The sequence below is a fragment of the Vanacampus margaritifer genome, chromosome 16 (genome assembly GCF_051991255.1).
Source record: "Vanacampus margaritifer isolate UIUO_Vmar chromosome 16, RoL_Vmar_1.0, whole genome shotgun sequence".
Taxonomy (NCBI): domain Eukaryota; kingdom Metazoa; phylum Chordata; class Actinopteri; order Syngnathiformes; family Syngnathidae; genus Vanacampus; species Vanacampus margaritifer.
This window is the reverse complement of record NC_135447.1, coordinates 5729244-5749237: the sequence shown is the minus strand read 5'-3', so window position 1 is coordinate 5749237 and position 19994 is coordinate 5729244. Positions and strand designations below refer to the sequence as shown.

Below are 19994 nucleotides of genomic sequence, written 5' to 3'. Positions count from 1 at the left end.
CTTTTGCTCTGCTGCAACCTGCTCGCTGTTTGTGTAATAACTACCATTTCTTCAACCGTTCTTTGCAGTTGAGGGGCTGCATCAAAGCCTTCTGTATGCTCCAGCATAAAAAAAATAAAAACTTTAAACAACATATAAATACGTCTTTGGGACACTTAAAACATTTAAAATGTTAAAACATATTTATACATTTTTGGGAGCAAATCTAATCTTTAACATGAAGTAATTTGTGGAATTCGGCACATTTTTAACATTGTAAAATACAACTTGATCCCATTCTCTACAAATATATGCATTATTATAAATTTATTACTGTTAAATTTTGATGTGGGCGTGTCTGCTGCATTGCGACTGGAATTGCCCTAGTACAGGCTTTCCAAGTAAGGGGCGGTTATTAATCGTGCGTTAAAAAAAACTAGTGTCGTTAAAGAAACTTTTTTTTTTGGGATTTGTGACACTGTTGGCTGAGTTTATTTTTTAAAGATGATCTCAGCTTAAGAAACCTATTAACTCATCTATCCAGCCTGACAGCAAATGAAATGGCACAACAACCCCCTCCTCATCCTAAACCGCTTGTGTCAATTCCCGAGATGAGGGAGCAAATGTACTCTACGTGTCTGTATCTGGTTTTCACGTCTCAGCCCTGACACTTGACAAATGTGGCTCCCCCCTCTAAACCTGGTTACTCACAGGTTGGCCAATGACTGCTGTTATTCGCTGTTTAATGCCCCCACAATCCGATTATGTCTTTCAGAGGTTGCATTTGCCAGCCAGACAGAGATGGATGGATATTATAAAGGAAGGCAATGGCCGGGCTGAACATTTTTGAAAAGGTTACGAAAGACATAAACGCAGTTGGGCTCAAGGATGTCTGTGGCTAAATAGCCCAGCCCCCAAGGTCAGTGAAGTGGCGGGCGAGGGAATGATACAAGTAGCAGGCAGGCTTCATCTTCATCACACTCATCTTAGCACGGTTAGTTCTTTTGAAAATGATATGTGAGTGGCATTTGTCAAGGTGAAAGTCACAATACATTTTCGCTTGTAGGTATGAGGCTAGCTTGCTGTGATGAAGCTAGCATGTGGTTATGAAGCTAGCATGTTGTTATGAAGCTAGCTTGTATGTATGAGGTTAGCTTGTGGCAGAGCCATACAGAGAGAGAGTTTTTCAGCAGGGTAACAAGATGGCGTCCATATGTCATGTGACCAGCAATTGACCAATCACGCTGTGATTGATCACGCTGTGGTTGGTCAGCTGCTGGTCACATGACATATGGACGTCATCTTGTTACCCTGCTTGAAACCAAGCTGGCCAAACTCTCTATATATGCTCTGGCTTGTGGTTATGAGGCTAGCTTGCGGTTATAAAGCTAGCTTGTGCTTATAAAGCTAGCATGTGGCCCTATAGTATGTGTTTGTTTGTATTGCAGGACTACAGAAACAGCATCCTGTTCTCATAAAAGGAAACCATTCCTTTAATGCAGATGGCAAGCTTGTTAACAAAAACACCCGAGGTAGATCGTGTTCTCCAACAGATTTCTGGCAAGAATCAATACGAGGTAATCAAAAGATAATTGGGAACGTAGCAAATAATTGCTACATTTGAAACAGTTTCATTCATTTTCAATGCAAGTAGTGCCTGCTTTGGAGCGCCGCACATTCAGCTGTGACACATGGTGAACTCTTTCAGGAACATGTTTGCCAACAAACTTTGTCTAATCCAATAATTGTATTCATCCTCTTTTTTTTTTCTTTTTTTTTTTTGTCTTGAAGCTTTTCTGTGTTTGTGGAACGGTCCATTCAGAGACCAGGAACCATTCTACCTTGTCCTGAAAAGGCTTCAATCCAGTGCTTGCAATCAATAGCTGAGAACAGGCTAAGCGAGGCTTTCTCTGGATAACACAATTAGCCATGGAGCGCCCAGACCCGGCCTCTTTCACATTCAGGTTCTGTGTGATTGCCAGCAAGTCTCAGACTTCCATCCATACAAACCATCAGCCCATTACCATGCAAAACTGCACCTTCTTCTCCGGGCCAGGACCATCTTAGGCCGCGGCATAAAAGAGGTCGCGTTCTTGAGCCCTGCTTTGTCCCGTAGCCACTAACGCGTGTAATTTTTATGCGACAGCGGGATGTAGTCCGTGAGCAAACACACCTCTTTTAGTTGGTGCTATTATAGGATTTGGCCCATAGAGTGGGAGGCAAATTTGTAATTGTGGCTCAGTGGGAAAACGGCGGAGGAGGCGAGGTTAGTCAGTCTTGTATGGGAGGAGTTTATGCAGACAAAGATTTAAGTAGAACTCTAGTAAAAAGCTTATGTTTTCATGTGAAACCAAATGCCAATATTGTGTGCATTGCTAATTCAGTATGGCTCATCCGTTTAAATAGATCCCATATAATGTAGTTTAAAATCCATAATGCTTAGGGTGACCAGAAAAATAAAATTCGGGACACTACAATTTCATTTAAATTAAATATAAAATCAATTCTCACCAGGACCTATTTATAACAAATTGAATCATTGGTGACCGGTGGTTATGTTATTAGTTAAGCTAATGCTAAATGCTATCTTTATTGACAGTTCAATGCACTCACAAAAATCCAAACTTTTTTGCTCCGTCCTGGCAGCTACTGACCTTTAGGCTAGTAGGACTACATTTCCCATGATCCTTACACTCTGAAGCAGGAAGTAGGTCTAGTTCCGGTATGATGAAAACATGGGATGTCTGCTAAATTAAATTACGATGTCCGGTCACCCTAATAATGCGGTTTTGTTCTTACAAAATAGTCCAAAAAGCTCAGCAGCAGAGAAGCGGAAAATATCGCAGTAGTTTTCCTTCAGTGAGGGACCAAGATGGCTTCATTTGATTAAAATTGACGTACATACGGGTGCAGGGCTTTAAACTGACCCATAACGGATATTGAAGACCCCGCTGAGAGGGCAAGCAGTCAGAGCAAGCCACCACAATCAATTCCATTCCACTAAAGTCATCCACGTGAGTCTACTCAATATGGTATACAGGATGTGCTTCTCGTCCTTGGACAAGGGCACCAAGTCACCAATTCTAATTCCATTTGCTCCTTAAAAAGCACTCAAGCCTTCCACGCCGTACGTCTCCGCCCCACTTCAAGTCGCTCTGTAATAAATAATTATCACATCCCGGAAGGAAGAGAACGAAAAAAGGGAGCGCAAACTTGGGACGTTCTTGACAACAATGAGAACGACATTGCTTGTGGAAGAGGACAGAAAGTGATGAAAATATGTATAAGCCCAAAAAACATAAAGAGGATCAAGCAATGACATTTTGGAGAGGGGAGGAGGATGAACATAAGAATGAAAACTTCAAAATAAACTTTTTATGTGGGGAGAAGTGGTGCCACTCAACAAATTGTATTCAATAAAATCCCCATTATTATAGAAAACATCATTTGCTGAATACTTTGGAACATGGTTTTATACTCCTAATAGATATGATAATTAATCAACTTACTCTGCTATCTGATCTCTAATTCATTTTGATAATTTTTGAAGTGATGAATTTTTATCGGTGGGCCTGTCCCCTCCAGGGTCTAAATTCACTTTTATGTTAATAGACACTCTCATTCTACTGACTTTAATGGGCTTTAATAATGCAGAAGTTCCATTGTGCAAATGATAGCCTAAGGCTAACACCCATCCCCCCCCCCCCCAAGCTCGTCTTTTCTTGTCCAACTTGCAAAGGTTCCTGCCACTTGTTTCCATAATGCTATGGTAGCTGCAAATAATTGCCAACATTTAATCCACTTTAACTTCTCATTTTTCCTATTTAAGGAAGATGTGGTCCTTCCTTGCGGGTTCCTTCATTCACTTTGTATTTCCTTTACATATACAGATCTGCCTGTTGCAGTATAACGGCCATTCCATTATGTACCTGCCACACTGGACTCTTTTAAGGTATGCACAAACACACTCCATTTTGTTTGACTCTGTCAGAGGGCTATTATTTTCACTATGTCTGTTATTATATTGTAATTCGGAGTGGTCACGAAAGACACTATATCATACTGACAGCTGGCAACATTTCTGTACGTCAAATTGACAATCAGTACTCTCAATTTGCTTAATGCTATTTCCACAATTAGAACAACTCATATGAGTTTGAGAGATTGCACAATAATCAAGAAAAGCCAAAAGTTAAATTCAGAGTAACTGTTAAGGGGTCGGTCGCAGCTCCAGTTGCAACGAATCCCTTATTTAGTCACTTTGCGTGTGCACGTCTAGTCCGCACAAGCACAGTTGGCTGTGGTTCTGTTTGTTATGTGTACAAGAGTATTCCCAAGGCAGCGCGGTATTCCGTCACAACAAGCATCCTGTCAACAGCATGTAAGACAATTGCAGCCATTAGCAACTTAGGAATGAATGAGTGATGCAGTTTTGGTTCTCTGAAAGACAATCACTTTGCCATTGAACATTATCCAATGGCATTCGTAATGTCTTGGTTGTCGTGCAAGTTGCATCTTGATCCCATTACTGAGTATTAAAATTATATTTCAGTAAATCCTCTAAGCTCCTCAAGAGGAGCCTTTCTTCCAGATGGCAGCTAACACAAAAGGTGCGACCTTCAATTACTTGGCGCCACATTCCAATTAACCGTCGTTAAGATGGAGTCTCACACTGAACAAATAGCAAAGACACAACTATGCAAACGTACAAAATTACACACAATTCGGTTTAATGTCTGCTGCAGACTTTAATGAGGAAAAACATTTTGTGTAAACAGCAGGTCATAATTACAAGATAAGCAGCACCGTTAAGTTAACATTAAATACGAATTTGTATGCAGCATGATTTTAAAAATGCATTACCAACAGAGGACGGCATATTTTGAACTCCAATACACCTGTATTTTGGAATACAGTGACGGAGGTAAAACAGTGCAACCCACAGCAGACTTATAATTGAGAGCCCCGGGGCCAGAAGGACCATGGAGCATTCCACTTCTAAAAAATAAAAATAAAAACACACAAAAACTGGATGACGACTAAGCAAAGAAAACTTTTAGAGAATAAATAACTGAAATATAAAGACAAGTCCAGTTTATTTGTATAACCCTTAATCACAATAGAGTCTCAAAGGGCTTCACAAGCCCACAGTTAACAAATATTAGCAACATCTCCTGATCTAAACCACCCAACCAGGCAAGCAAAAATTAAAATCTCATACATATACATAATATGTCCCAAAAATATACGAGGGGGTGAATTGCCAATAACCAAAACTGAAACCATGCTTTCGAAATATTGCATACATTTGAAAAACAACAACATAAAACAACTTGAAATGTTTTTTTTTTTTGGGGGGGTGGGGGTTGGGTTCGCGGGTGCTACAATAAAGTTGCTTAATTTTGTTGACAACAATTAGGGGCTCCCTTAAAAGGGAAGTTAAGTCAAAAAATTTATAATTTTTCTTATTATAATACTATATGAATAAATTACCATTCAAGGGCCACACAAAATCGCTGAACAAGAAACAACTTTAAGTGCAAGCACTAATTTTGTAAAAAAAAAATAAATAAAATTAATCACAAGAATCAACTCATTATTGAGGTACTATGTTTGTCCTGCATACCATTCCAAATCCGCAAAATTATATTAGGCAGCATTAAGAGCCAGTGTAAGCGCAACTAAGATATGCCTGCCATCTAGTGGTGTTTGGTTATATTGCAACTTAAAACTAAAGTTGACTGCTGTATATTTGCAGTTTGGTACCCGCTGATACGAGCATATTTACAGATTTTTTTTCTTTTGTTTTTTTCCCCCCTCAAAATTTTTTAAATATTTTGTTTTTTACCCGTTTTGTCCGAGATCTCGCCCCCCCCCCCTGCCTGAATCCTCTGCCCTGCTGCGATACAGCTGACAACGACGACAAAACTGTGCACAGGCGCCGTTGTTGATGACACCTCTGCGAATGTGTGAATTTTGCCGCTCTCACGTTCTCACAACATCACCGTTGGTGCTATACGAGGACACAGCAGACTAACAGCTGCTGCCCCACTCACGCACACACACTCGGATGGTGAATACGGTGTGTACGCGACACGCCGTGATGATGAACAGTGATAGGGACGGCAGCTGTGGAATTTACGTGGCGCAGTGTGATGAGAATACGTTAGCAGGTGAACATGTTGGTTGACTTAATAAGTCTCTAAGGTCGCTCATTCAATGTCTCTGGTGGTTTCTAACATCTGGCTACAGTAGCACAGTACAGTGGAACGATGGAGCACTTTCAGGAAAAAATATCATGCGTTCTATAACCACTGCTTACAGGAAAGTCAAAAGGAAAGATCATTTACTAAAAAAAGTTCCTACCACTTCAGTAAACCGATATATCAGAGGTCAACCGGTGCTCTGAAATGGATAGTGTTCATTCTGAGAGTTTCTACTTGGTGAATAGTCGTCGTCATTCCCAACTACACAAACCTTTAAAAAAAAATGCAGTCTTGCATCTTGCTGCAATTAAACTGTACACTTGAGGTGCTAATGCCGTTACAAACTACAATGCAGAATAAGCTGTAAAATTAATGGGGCTGCAAGTAGGGCAAAGCCCACGGCAACATTTCTTTGACTACAGTAGGATATCTTGCATGGAATATTGCCATGTTGAAACGTGCAAAAAGTTGTGATCGCTTTTACAAAGCGATTATACTGAGCTGTGAATCGAAACGTTTCAGTGGGGAGACATTGTCCTTGAAAACAACCACTTGCTTCTTCCTACTGGGACTGCTGCAAAGAAATTACGGATAAACAGATGGGTATGAAATAATTGCATGGCTTGTGCTGTTGTTAAAATCTGACATCGATGTCTTTTATAAACTTTTGTATTATTATTATTTGACTCAATACATTATAACCAAAGGCAAAAATAATGACATTCAAGCAAAAAGAGTCGCTTTCTTGCCGATTTATCTCTGTTGTAAAATTAAACAAATACAATTGTCACGTGAGGTGCGGAGTTAGGACCCAAACGCAGACAAGACACGGGAGTTGGAAAATATTTTGCCAATCACATGGGCCCCTAAACGAGCAGTTGCTATATGTCTTTTTTCGAGTTCCAACATGAAGGCATAAAAGCTCCCTAGTTAGGATATCCTCTGCTACCTTGACAACTCCATCAAACAGTTTGCTAGAAGTCAGACTTGACAACACTCAACCTTCCTCAGCCTCTCACTTCTTTGATGATATGGCTCCCTCGCCGGATGTCTTCATTGAAAACGATCAAAAGCAAGAAGATAAAATCTCTGCAATCTTTACGTGAGCAACATGAGCCGTCATTCTGTGCTTCAACTACATTTTTCCAGTACACAACTGAATAACGCAAGATAATGAGAAAAATTGAGCTCCTGATTGCGGAGACGAAAGATTGCCCTCCAGACACTTTCCCAAACCCAACATATGGTGATTTAGCTCATCAGCAGCAACATGATGAATGAATATGTATGAATCACCTCAGCACCGCTACTTTAAAAATAGACCATGGTGGAAAAGAAAAAATGAAAGTTGATATCCCCAGACTTAGATGAGCAGGTGTATTGTGGATGGAACACATTTGGGAGTTTAGTTGAGTTTATGGTCCTCAACTATGGAATAGCCTGCCAGCGGGCATCAGGTCCACCGAGACCACAGAGATATTTTTAAGAGGAGGCTCAAGACCTTTTTTTTTTAGTTTGGCTAGTAAGCGATCTCTTTTAATTTATTAATCTTAGTGTCTTTTAGTTTTTGACTCCTTTTATCGTATTGTCCTTTACCTTACCTTTTAGCCTTTAAAGAAAAAAGTATTTTAGCTTTTAGCTCTTTTTATTCAGTTGTCTTTTAGCTCTTCTTATTCTGTTGTCTTTTTCTGAAGCTGAGCCATGATCGGTCATTACCCGAAGTAACGAACAGAGGTGAGCCATGATTGGTCGTTACTTGAGCCCTGAGCAACTGTGATATCATTTTCCGTCGGCAGCAAGTGGCAAAATGGCCGCCCCATGAAATGGATAAAAACTGATGCCATGTCTAGATTTGAATATTCTTGTAAAGCCTTTTTTTGTTTTTTTTAAAGATGTCTGAATAATTTTATGCTTCACTTTGTGGGCACAATTTGGGGAAGATCGTTTCTCTAGAATGACTTTTTGCCAATGAATCAGTTTGGTCTTGAATTTGACCTCAATCCAATAAAGCATATTTGAAATAAACTATGACTAAGTGAGCAAGGCACTATTTTAGGTCCAACAACTGTGTGCCCTCACAATTTGCCATGGACGCACTCCATAATGGAGATGAAAGAGGTGTGGAAGCTGTTGTAGCTTCAAAAGCAAGACCCACTCTTTATATTCTTTCATTTTTAGCACCTCAAAGTTTTATACTATCATGCTCGAGGAATAAAAAAAAAAAACGACTAAGGCAATAACCTTAATGTTTTCACATTTCGCTGAAGAAAAGGGTGACGTTCGAAAACTTCATCGTGGGTCTTCATTAGTGTGGGTCTTCCTTCAAATCCCCTCAAAATGAGACTTTTTATCTTTAGACATGCTCGACAGACACGTAAACGCGAGTTGTGGTCCATCTATGAGAAAAAAACTTTAAATGAAGAAGCCAAAGAGCCTCATTAACCGTTTCCTTAAAGTGCCTGACAAATATGGTCTGACAGGATGTTACCGCGGAGAAGAGAGGGAAAAAGGGAAGACAAAGTGTTATGGAAAGAAATGAATGATCTAATTTCCTGCAACACTTCTCTTTTCCTTTAGATATATAGTACCATCAACGCCCGCAGCGGAAGATGAATAAATTAATCTGGAATAAATGTCCCCCTGCTTGACATATAATCACAGATTACTCTCGGTCATCTATAAGAGATGGCGGAGGCAGCGGTGCTGCTGAAGGCGACCCACATTAACCTCTGGCCAGCTCAGGAACTTTAAGTTGAAAGAGGACATGGAAATCAGAGCGCTGAGGTGAGTTAAGCAAATCTGCAAGGCTGCCCCATAGTAGTGATTTACACCACGGCAAATAATGATGTCACTAATGAGAGGTTCATTAGCAGGTCAGCCCTTTGCCATGGTAACTCATCACTCTGCTTCGAATGCGCTTTATGACTTTGACTATGACTGATAAAGAGTTTTTAAAAGGCTGCATCCCAAGCAAACAAGAACTTGCTACATCCAACAGGCCAATTGTTTGATTCTTGGCAGTGTGAAACATAATTAAGGTCAACGGAGCGATTCCTCAAGTTGATTTATCATCCCGGCCTGATAAATAAAAATTTCCACACATTCTTTTCAGAGGAAGTGGCTCAAAGAAGGGAAGTGGGGGCGGATGAAAAACCGCAGATGGGTCGACCCTCCGCACCCCTCGCTCCTCTATTTAGATAAATGAATCGAACTGCTGTCCCTTTCATTTTTCTCAATTAAAGCCAGTGCCATTTGGAAAGCTTCCCAGTTCTACAATCATTAAAACCTTTTCACATCAGAGGAGGAGGGTTTCGATGGTGGAAGGCTTCATTCAATTTCAGTCATCACTGTTAACTGGTGAACGAAGATAAACCGTAAACACATAGTTGTACAAACCAAAATATTGAGAATGCAAAGATAATTCTCAAAACTCACAGAGCGCTTTTACAATTATTGGGGATGTCGATGGTTGAAATGTATCTAATGTTGCGAGCGGTGAGTATAAATCTCTTAAGTGTACATAGTGAAGCGCATCATGTGGAATAAATTTAACCGGTAAACGGATCGTTGACGGCGGTAGCATGAGATGTGGTCTGTAGAGCACAACGCTATGAAAGCTGCGCCCACCAAATACCAGAAAAATTGACTTTGTTCACACGTAACACACATTGGTTAACAAGCCGCACACAGTACAAAATGCACACACAAGAGTGTGCATCAGTAGTGTAAAACAGGCCGAGTGTATAATAAATGTCAAGAAATTGAGCTTGACTACAAAATTTAAATTGTTTCTGCAGAACAGAAAGAATATACTTTATTAGTATTGAATTCTTGCTGTTTAAAATTACAGCTATATCAATGCTAATTTATGTTATCCTGTCTATCGCATTTTCAAGTGTATGTTAGCATTATGCTAGCAGACATATACTAATGCTAATGATAATAGCGTTGACACTGTACTGAAAGTACTTTGAATGAACATTTATGATGATAAATATACAGCTTGCAGATTTTTGGCGAGCTCTCAAACTAAACACTGCCTATTCCTCAAAATAGACTGAAAACAAAAATTGCCAAACAAGGGACATAAACACACAGGGAGGGAACCAGGCTAACTCTGAAATTCATTCCATGAACCACCTGAGTTACCTGCTATACCAATGTGAGGAGGCAGTAAGTATGAATAAATACAGTACAGATTCATTATATTGACATTAGCATATTGTAAACATGTAGACCACAACAAAGGGGCCAAAAATCAAAAATCTACAACCAGAAGCAAGTTGTGAACACGGTCTCCAAAACATTCTTTAATTCTGACCTTAATTTGATCTATTCCATGTCGAATTATTACCACATCAAGCAGAAAGTGGTGAGTAATGAATTTTTTAGATGTTCTGTTTTCAGAGTGAGACAGTAGCTTGTAAATCCCTGAAGGTTACGTACATTTAGAAAGGAATGCAAATTCCTATCGACCCTGCAGCCAAGTCAGGAAATAAGTGATGGCACTTCACATCATCGCAATCACAGGGGAAGGAGAAGTGGCTAGACACACCTCTGGCCGATTACAATTCATATTACCATTATCATGCTACAGGCATTGACGATCGTTTAGACATAAAAAGAAGCAAAACGTACATTTCAGGCAAGTGGATGTCAGCATAGATACCAATACATAGAGCCTTCCCTGTGAGTGGTCCCGCGATGTTCTCTATGTTAAAGCCCCAATTGTAAAATGTATCATAGCTGCATGCCCGAGGTTTGTAACAAACCAATATGTGTCAAAATCGCTAAAGAATTAAATGAGTTATAATGAACATGGAGACAAACACAAATCAAGGTTTGGTCTAGCTAACTGATATCTATGGTCTCCGTCACTAGCTACTGCGTACAGGCTAACGTACTAAGTAGCATACACGCTAACCCATTTAGCATTCAGGATGTTTGCCGCGATTACTATGATATTTACCACTCTTTTACAACACCAAAGTGTGTATAATAATCGACCCGGATTAGCAATGTGTCTGCAGATTATAATACGTTTTCAAATAATTGAATGTTGGTCTTTGTAAAACGCATTGGAACACCGTATGGTGTAGATAAAGCGCTACATAAGTGTTCTCCATTTACTATTTAGGTCAAATTTGATTATTTTCCAGGAAATATACCCTTTTTTTTCGCCGGAAATACATCATGTTGAGTCACGACTCCAGCTTGAGTTTGTTCACTGACGTCAACCTGATTAGCGAATTGGGATTTTAGAGCGAGTCCGGCCAGTAATAGTAACTGAGAACTAATGAAATAACTCAAACTGATAACACTTTTTTTGTTAACCAAATGTTAACTGTGATTTATTATGGCAATATGACTTAGAGAAGACATTTTGAAAAGTGTGACGCTTCAAACCGTTTCAAATGCTTCAAAAGAATGCCCTGACTTTTTCACCAGCTCTTCCTAAAACGCAGTCACCCTGAAAAATTCAACTACTGATTTATACGTTCACGCCATCTCTTCTCCGCCCGCCATCCTGCCACCCTCCCTGCATGACTATATGTCTACACATGTGAAGCGACTCGTAATCGATGGCACACTACCTCTCCCTCTCACACATACATGTACATGCACACACACTAAACAGTCTACCCAACAGGTTTGATTAATTTGGCTCGTAATGCGTGAGAGCAGAGCTATCGCCAGCCTCCAGATGTTCCACAGTCCTTTTGTTTGCAACCCCCACAGCCCACATCCACACACCCACACCCACACAGTGCCACTTGCATCCCCTCCTCTAGCTCGCGGCGGTCGAGGATGTGATGTAGCATGTAGTGGGATTTGCTGATTTCTCCTTTGCTTCTGTAAGCTCTGTACGAGCTGTGCCTATCTGTTCTGCGTCAGAAAGAGAAGCTATCACTCGGTGAGATTGCATCAGGAACTTAAGTACCGGTAAGGAATAAAAGCGAATGCTGGGTTAACACTTTTCAACGCCTGCGAATCAGAGCGACCCGACATGTCAAAGTAAGGGCTAGCTTCTCCTTTGCTATACTGTGGCGTAATAAAACAAACGACAAGCAACAAGATGACACCTCCCGGATATTATCACCTGGCAAACTGCGTTGCCTGTATCCATAAAACCGGAAAGGCATGAGAAATATCTTTAGGTGGGGGGGGGGGGGGGTGGTTTAAAGAGAAATAACGGTGTGGAAGTTGAGATAGCAAACTAGCTCGGGTTTATCACTAGGTTGCTATGACTGAATTAGCTTCTTCTCACTTGCCAGTGGGTTGTTGTTCACTGGCCGTCTCGAAAATCAATCGACCGAGCTTGACTGAACTATTTTCAGTGAAAGCAACGTGAACACAGAGATGGAAGGCTTTTGACGGCGAATGAGCACACGATGAGACAATTGTACAGCGAGGATGAACTTGAGAACTGACCTCCACCTCAAGCAGCTTTGCAATGAACTCGGGCAGAGCTTGTGAACAAAGAAAAAAATTGAATCCCAAAGACACACCAACATATTGTACAAAATCTTTCTAGAAGTACTGAAAGTCAACTGAAAAAAAAATGATATTCATTTCTAAATCAGAGTGACACATAAGGACATATCCGGGGAGAATCTAGGATGAGAGGTTTAGGGGTGCTTAGCTCCCGGCCAGGCAAGATAAATGTCATTGTTTTGTACATAAAACAAACATATCCTAATAGGAGTTGAAATAAGCGGTTTTGCATCGCAAAATTTGGCTTTTGCGCCTCATTAAAACAACAACAAAACTAAGATTTTGAAGTTTTTCCGAACTGCGGAGACTTTCCCAAAAAGCTTCCATGGGCTGGACGCACGCATGTTAAGGTTACCAGAACGCGCTTACGACACCTACACACAAGTTTAATGCTACTTATGCCACAACCAGCTAGCTAGCAACAAGCTTCACTAGCTACTAGTGTGGCTAAACATGTTAAACTACACATCTGTCAAGTATCTTTCTAACGAAGTGATGGCGAGGAAAGCTGGAGAAGCTATGCTAATTGCTAAGCTAACCTAAGACTGACACAACTAGATTGTTTATCACCGCAATTGGTGATTGAGTCCACTTTTCACAGACATCTGGTTGGAAGTGCGCTAAAGCAGACAACATCCCACTTTGAACAACAAAATAAAAGGCAAATTAATACGCGTTTGGACTCCAGAAAAGAGGGTCTACTTGCTAAATAGAAACGAAAATGAATGACGCTATACTGTATGTCAGCTAGGAGGTGTGGCCTATATGTTTAAAAATATATTACTGTAAACCGTTCGTAAAAGGAATGGATAATACAAAATTGTAAAGATATTTATATCAGTAATTTTAGCTTGTTTTCACAATAGAGTATTAAGTTTTGATTTTTACTTTTGCACAAAAAATGTTCTCAAATTACATTATAGTAGCTTTTTTTTATGATTTAGGTTTGCTTCTATAAACAAGAATATACAGTGATGTGAATTTAAAAAATAAAAACTCTTGACTATATAAAAAAGAAAACCAATTGTTCATTAGTTTTTTTGAGTTGAGATATTTTCATCTTAGATGCGCCCATGAAGAGGAAATTCGGCAAAGAATATTGATGGACGGAAGTGAGTGACTCCAACTCTGTATTATCACGAGAAGGCTCAGTCTGCCCGCTGATGATCGGCAGAGCGTTAATCCATTTTTTTGGGGGGGGTTTAGGAGTGATGTGATGCTGAGTTTGCAATACTGATGACAGTTAATCTGCAAAACACTCCTTATCACTTGGCACCACGACAGCCCTCATTAGGACTTTCCACATAGACTCTTTGATAATGTGTGATTTAGACGCATGCCTGGCACACACATACCGCAGCGCCAGGCGCACGCTTTCTGTGAAACAGTAAAGCCAAGCATGGTTTGGGGAATATGCCTACTAGGATACGGAGCAGACTGAATACTGAATACTACATCCCATAAGAATGACATCACCATCAGCCAGGGGCTCCGATTTTTCTATTAGCTAGTGAGTGGATCAGCAACTATCGTATATTGGATGATGTTTCTTTGCATCAATATCTCGGCCAACAAACAGCATACAACATGACTTGAAACTGTGACGAAAGCTGAAAAACTAAAGCTGTGGTTCTTAACCTGGGTTCAATCGAACTCTAGAGGTTCGAGTTTCAGGGGTTCGGCGGAGGTCTAGACACAATGATTTGTGATGATTCGCCCCGCTTGGCCAGCGGTCAGACGAATATAGTATATACGAAGTAATGGTGTTCCACAGGGTTCAATTCTGGGGCCTGTGCTGGTTTAAATTGGCTTGATGATTTGCCATGCCAAGTTGAGCAATTCTAGTCCAGCACAACTAGGTAGCTAGCCAAACAAAAGGAAAACACAACGCTTTATGAATTCAAGGTGAAGAGGGAAAGATTTGATGAAAAGGTTACTCTCCTCGTTTATTTTGTTCACCACTAAACGATATACCTATGTCTAAATTTGAAAAAAAAAACAAACAGTTATTTTTCAATAAAAAAGGGTTTGGTGAATGCACATAGGAAACCTCCAGCAAAGTTAAGAACCAACGAGCTAAAGTGTGACCAGTGTTGAGCAAAAGGACGATAATGTTTACGCAAAAAAACATCAAAAATAGTTTTTTATATTTGTAAACATTGAAACAGAAGTTGGAACCAATCAGCTTTGTTTGTTCCATTCGAATTTTGTCCATTTAATGTGTGTTTTCGCTAATCGGATTGTGTCTTTGGCCAATACCATCGGGAGCTCGGGAGCATACACACCTGTTAACGCTTCATAGCTTTAGCACTATTTGATTGGGTTTGACCAAACATGCTGAGGCATGGATAGCTCACGTGCTAGTGTGTGCAAAAGGTGTGAGGGAGTTAATCATCGGAAACGAACATCGGAGCGATTACACATCACAGTGAGCAAAAAAAAAGCTGCGAAGTGGTCAAACGTTTTGGATCAATAACTTGGTAAGAAGAGGACTGTACACAGATAAGGCAAATAAGAAGTTTGTAGCGTGTTCTTTCTTCCCTTCTAATTGAATGCAACTTTTCAAAGTGTTCCCTGTCCTTCGCTTCCATTTTTCTTCATTTCAGTCACCCCCGGAGGGGAGGTTCACATTTCAAGCCTTTGCCAAGCCGGCAGTGCCTCCGCTAATCAGGGATAAGAGGGAGACAATGCACAAACATTGCAACAAAGACGATTGCACATTGTTTGTGTAGGGGTCATGCACATGTTTACTCGGGAGTTCATTTGTAGTCACATCACAAGAAGCACGGCAGCCCCCTCCTCATTTTTTCCCGTTCATCATCTAATATCACGACGTTCCTCAGCTCGGTCATGTCGGATCTCAACCGATATTTGTACCTGAGATTCGTTTGCAGGATAAAGGAAAATATTTTTTCAATCCAATTTTGAATAATACAATGCTAGCACTTTACTTAATTTATGTGTCTTTAAGCATGTTCAGATTTTCAACATGTTACAGGTTATTTTTAACTTAGGCAATAGATCTCTTTGTTTTTTAAATTCTAAAAAAAAATTAATTAAAAAGCTTCCTAAAGTTTTCTATTGTAAATAAAGTTGTCCAAAATTTCAGTTTAACTGAAATGGCAATGTTTTACTTAGCTTTATTTTGGGTTCAATAAATATTTCCACGAGGTTTACCCAATTTTAGTATAATTTGTTAGCGGCCAGCAGATTAAAAATAAATAAATAAATAGTGCTGTCAAAGTTAAAGCGTTAACTAATTGATTAATCACAAAAAAATACTGCATTATTCACACTATTAATTTTGAACGCAGATGATCATTTAGCTTGACAGCGCCTGATGCCCCTAATTTTTAACAATCATCTAGTCAGGCGATTACATTTTTTAATCGTAATTAATCGCATGACTTCACTAGTTAACTCACGATTAATCACAAATTTTATGTCTGTTCTAAATGTACAATAAAAATGTTTTCTAGGTTTTCATACTCTAGTTAACAAAAGTGTGGTTGGGGGGGGGGGGGGATTTGAAACTAAAAGAAATAGTTCAAATGAACTTTTGACGTTTATAGCCGTCAATGGCAGTGAATGAGGCTTCCGGGTGCGACTGAGGCAAGCGTCATTATTATTTATCTGCTCCTCATGGCTTCTCGCACACATCTGGCTATTCTCACGAAAAAGTAAAGTAAAACATGGCCACCTGACACACTGTCGTCAACTTATAGTAAAATGTGGGATGCTTTACTTTGTGGCTATAAATCATTTTCCAAACTCCGCATTGACGACATCAGATAGTGTTGCAAAACAAGCCTATAAAGTGGGGAGGTTAAATTTCCAGCCCGGAGGGGGATGTTAATCACGCTGGATGACGCTAATTGAGTCACAGCAAAGCAATCATAGAAGACGAGTGACGCAACGGCGATGTACGGAGCCAATCGCTCACAACAGAGCTCGTGGGACAAGGAGATTAATGGCCATCCTTTTCTATAGAGCGCACGCTGCGTTTGCGAGATGCAAACATATGCTGGAGTGACACCCAAGCACAAGTGCTCCAACAAAGATGGGAAAGAAAAAAAAAAGAGGCGCGAGAATCACACTTATTTTCAGCTGCGAGTCCTCCAGAAACGGACAGCGGGCACGTTTCAATTTGAGAAAATGATGCAGAAGGACGTGTTGGGATGGGAGGAGGGAGAACACAAGGAATTCTTAAAAGAAAGAGGATGAGATGGGAACAAAATCTTGATTTAAAAAAAAAAACGCAAGCATGCGTTATTCTCTCGTTCCACTCATCTTTGCGGCAGACGACTGCCGGCAACCTCTAGCGGCCTTCACTCTTCTGATGCTTCGTCTTTCTTCTCCTGCGTCTTTGGATGAGCGGTAACAAGCGAAGATGATGATGATCAGGCCTTGTGACATTGAAATGGCCCTTTTCTTCTCACTCACGCCATTTTGCTTCAATGAGGCTGTTCGGTTGTCTCGGCTGTTTTGACAAGCTGTAATTCTCTTTTAGCTGCAAGAAACGTCAACGTGTCACACACCACTTTCATGTTTCATACTGCATTATTTTTTAGAATTTATCCCCCAAAAATGTGCTGATTGCCTTTGCGATCTCTGGTGAGGGTCATAGATTTTTACAGTAGATATAAAAAGTCTACACACCCCTGTTCCAATGCCAGATTTGTGTGATTAAAAAAAAAAAGATTAAATCATTTTGATGTGACTAATAATCTGAACCACTCAAATGGACATAGAATAAATTCTATGTGCACCGTCTTATAACTTGTGATGAAGCTGTGTTCAGAATTAACCGATTCAAATTTGTGTAAAATGTAAAGACCGAGGGAGGAGTACTGATACGAGGAATCGGTATCGGGCCGATGCACAGCCTTATTTCTAGGTATCAGTACTCGTGATGACGGCCGATACAAGTATGGGCTGCCATCTTGTGGATCGATGAGGCACAGGAAATGAGAAATTAGGAGAATAGAAAATGGCAATTCATTTTGTGCAATTTTAAGGAAAATGCTATATTGGGGTATATGTCTTGAATTAACTCAAAATTATCTGTTGTTCTTTTGGGGACATTTTGTGCATCATAAGTACTAGTAGTATCTGTACTTGGTATCACTATTGGTGGCTACTCAAGAGTTGAGTACTTCGGATATCCTTGATCAAAAGTAGTAGTGGTATCGCTACTTGTATCGGTGACTACTCAAAGAGTTGAGTATTGGTCTGGAGAAAAAAGTGGTATCGAACACCCCAAAGTACTAGTGGCAATATTGGTACCCGATATCGGTGCCAGTGACAACTCAAGAGCCATTTCAAGTGCCTCTGATTATCAGTGAATAAAGTTCAGCTGTTCTAGCAGGCTTTTCCTGACATATTTGTATTCACATCTTCCAGCACAAGCCATGCAGAGAGCTTCCGCAGCATTTTGTCAAGGTGGAGGAAATCATGAACAGTTTGAAATAGAAGTCAGTGTTAGCACAAAAGGTTCCAGCTTCTGCTGTGCCACCTCATTTGTTTTTTTTTTTCAAATGATTTGTACAAGTCAAATGATTTACGTCATTGAGTCCGAATCGGCCCGTCTGCCTCCAGTGGAACAAGCACAGGCATCCCAAAAAGCTCAGGTTTAGTTCACGTCGTTTGTCTTTCTCATTTGTCTCGCCACAAGGGGTGACTTTCTATCGTATAGATGTCACCTGCCCGGGAGGCTTCGCTCCTCAGCGTTAAATCACTTCTATGTCACTGATACACTTGCTAAGGGAAATCTCAGTACAGTAACAGACAACCCAAAATACTGAATGTACCGAGTGGTGCAGTTCATATCAGTTCAGCATTGTATAGTTTTGATGGATTTGATTTAGTTTCTGGATTTTGAAAGTAAACAAAGAAATCACAACAAAAATGTATCCTGGCGTCCTGTTTTTTTTTTTTTGTTTTTTTTTGGTGGTGCTTTTAATTCTCATTCGCATCTAATCGGTAGCATGCTGAAACCGGAAAGACTTCCTTCTCCCGTATCTAAGAATCATGGGAGATGTAGTCCTACTGCTGCAGTTGCTGGTGGTCAGCACCGACACAAGCTGTGCCTTTTTTCAGCCAACTCCGAATAGCTGCCGGGACCAAGCAAAAAAGGTTGAATATCGCTGAGTGCATTGCATGTTAAGTGCTGGTGAACTATCAACCACAATAGCATTTAGCATTAGCTAAAGTAATAAACTAGCCCTTTCGATGAAAAGGATTCGGCACATTAGCCCCCAAAATGAATGAACACTGACTACCGTTTACATTTGGTAAGAAATCATTGTATATCAGATTTTCAATTAAATTGTAGCATTTTTAATTTGGAATATTTTCTCTTTATAAGCTGAACAACTAAACAACAATAGCTTCAGAATATGAAGTTCAGTTGGTGACTTGAAAAGCTATAAAGTTTATTAACTCATTCACTGGCATTGACGGCTATAGGACGTCAAAAATTCATTTGAACTATTTTTATTGGTTTAACATTTTTTTCCACTTTTGTTAACAAGCGTATGAAAACCTAGATTTTTTTATTGTACATTTAGAACAGATGTAAAAATGTAATAATCTTTTCTTTTCTGTTTTTAAATCGCGTCAGGTGATTTTGTAATCAGTTTATTCGTCAAAGTGGAACCTTAACAAAAATACTCTAAATATGAGCCTTGTTGAACAGTGTTAGAGGAGCACAATGTGAATTGCAAATCTCCAACTCACAAACACAATGCATCTTTGTATTTGACACGCTCGGGCTGGAAGCTGAGAACCGAGGGAATTCCAGTCATGATGAAAGCCAGCAGCTAACTGTCGAGTAAACAGACCTCGACCAAACTGACAGAGCAGGGAGACCCCGGGAATCATGAATGCAGCAAAGTCTTTCGAAAGAATAGTCTCAAAGTGTTAGTGAAAACATCAGATAAAACAAACAAACAAACTTCTTGTGTTCTCCATCTAATCTTCAACTTCAATCAAAACTCAAACTTTCAAAGTTTCAACCACAAAAAAACACAAAAAACAACTGTAATTGAACGGCACTGCCAGATCAATACCATTTGCACGATGCGCGGCCGGCACTGCGGTCTTAACTCCTCACGCCGCAACTGCAAAGAAAAACAAGCTCATCAGCACACACTCAAGAGAAAGCTTTGAGCGCACCATCAATCACGGCGTAAGTAGGAAGAGAGGAAAATGACAAACGGGAGTGAAAGCAAAGTGCACATAAAGATGCGCGAGTGTGTTTATGGCTGCCGGCCCGGGCTGGAGGACGAAAGGAAGCAGGTGCAATCCTGCAAC

General features: G+C 40.1%; 1 protein-coding gene across 1 annotated transcript in view; it reads right to left on the bottom strand.

Moving 5' to 3' along the window:
• Window positions 1-19994, bottom strand: part of lhfpl7 (LHFPL tetraspan subfamily member 7) — a 64465-nt gene that overhangs the window by 18468 nt on the left and 26003 nt on the right. The window lies entirely within an intron of this gene.